Source organism: Lithobates pipiens, unplaced genomic scaffold (assembly GCF_037356315.1).
Source record: "Lithobates pipiens isolate NorthernLeopardFrog02 unplaced genomic scaffold, aLitPip1_a1.2 Scaffold_10, whole genome shotgun sequence".
In the NCBI taxonomy this organism is placed as follows: Eukaryota; Metazoa; Chordata; class Amphibia; order Anura; family Ranidae; genus Lithobates; species Lithobates pipiens.
The window spans coordinates 92,211,029-92,212,937 of record NW_027507686.1 but is presented as its reverse complement, the minus strand read 5'-3'; positions in this window follow the sequence as shown (position 1 = coordinate 92,212,937).

Genomic DNA, 1,909 nt, shown 5'->3' with positions numbered 1-1,909 from the left:
ATTCACTTACCATTTATTATAAGTGGGTTACCAAGCTGAGACGATACTTTTAACAGAATATAGATATATTTTCTGTATCTAAATAACTGTTTTACATAAGATAAAAAGATAGCAAATGTAATACATGTATATATATACATATGCAATAATAATTAACTGAACTGATTATACAGAATGATGAGTTGTTGTGATCTCCTGACAGTTACAGTACTTGGTTCGTCTACTGAGCATTGTTTTTATACCCTGATACAGTATAACTGTGAGGAGCCCTAATGAGTATACACATCTGGGAAAAAAACATAACATGCAATTAGGTTGATAATTAAAAGTTTAAATTAACCTGAAACAGATCTTGTAAACAATAACAGAACAACAACATATGAAGGTTATCAAATTCTATATATATTTTTGATTCATTTTTTTTTATTTCAGCTGGTTTCATTCACAGTTCTGCATCATATAAACACATTCAGTGGAGTTAATAAAGAATTTGTATAAAAAGCAACAAACCTTGATCATACCCAAAATATGAGCAATCATTTCAATATATGTTCATTCTGTATTTGTCCGTACACCGTATAAATAGATGTATATAAAAACATTTGTAGTCAGAGTCTGGATGCTGGATTGAACGAGACCCCCCACCCCTAGCGACCTGAGGTGTGCCATGATCGCCCGTGAGAGTATGCTAAAAAGAGGGCATACCCTGAGTGAAAATGAATGAATAAATGAATTAAAAAAAGGGGGTAACGGGTGGGAGGGAACCCGGAACTACAACTGACGAGCATAGAGGAGGAGGAGGTGGAGATTATGAAGCCCCACACTCCTCCTACAAATGCAGGCTGGCCAATAGCCAGCCTTCTAACTTGTAGTCAGAGTCTGGATACTGGATTGAACGAGACCCCCCACCCCTAGCGACCTGAGGTGTGCCATGATCGCCCGTGAGAGTATGCTAAAAAGAGGGCAAAGAGACACCAACTAGGTACAGTAAGTGACTTTAATGAAACCAACATGATAACACTAATCCAACAGAATGGTAAAAGCTTGTTTAACTTCCACGTGGGGATCCGGAATGTACCTGCTGTAACAAGATGACTGCCAGCGACCCATAAACTTGATGACATGGGAAGGGACCCCCTGTTTAGATGCTGCCCCAATCCTAAAGGCGTGACCCCATAGGGTTAAACCCCATCCTACCCAACAAAATCCTGATGTGGGAAATGAACTGACTGGAGGAGAGGCCTAGAGAAGGGAAGGGAAGCAACGGGCTATCGAGAGGGGCTGCCGAGAATAAGCATGTGAGCTGATCCAACACCTCCACCGGACACCAGGCAGTGTTGGTACTGTAGAAATTGATGACAAAACCTTGCCCCACCTGGTGAGGTTACCCTTGCGGAGAACTGGAGCCTGGAGTCCGGCTCGGGAGACCTCCCCAGGTCTGAGGAACCTGAAGAAACAGAGGTATACAGCTGCCTTCAGGACCAAACTGGGACCCAACCCAAAGGGCAACAGGAATAATAAATCGGCCAGCCCTCGGAACATCTGCCCGGAAATAGGCAGGCGCGTGACAGCAGGCGTGTGACAGCAGGCCTCCCCGGAGTCTTCTGGATACCCTTGATACCCTGGATACCCTTGAGCAACGCCCTGATGAGGTCTACGTCCAGAGATGGGGTACTCTGGACGTAGACCTGTTCCCGTCCAGATTCAACAACAAAGTTGACAACTTTGTGTCGAGCACAAATGATCCACTAGCTTGTGGAACAGATGCATTAGTCTTCCCATGGGCACTGGTGTGCGCGCTGGCGCTCAGGCGCGCACGTGCGGGTGCGTTACTGCACGTGCGCGTTGGCACGCACACTCACATGATGTTTGGCGCCAATCGGCCTATTTAGGTCTGCCGCATAATCCA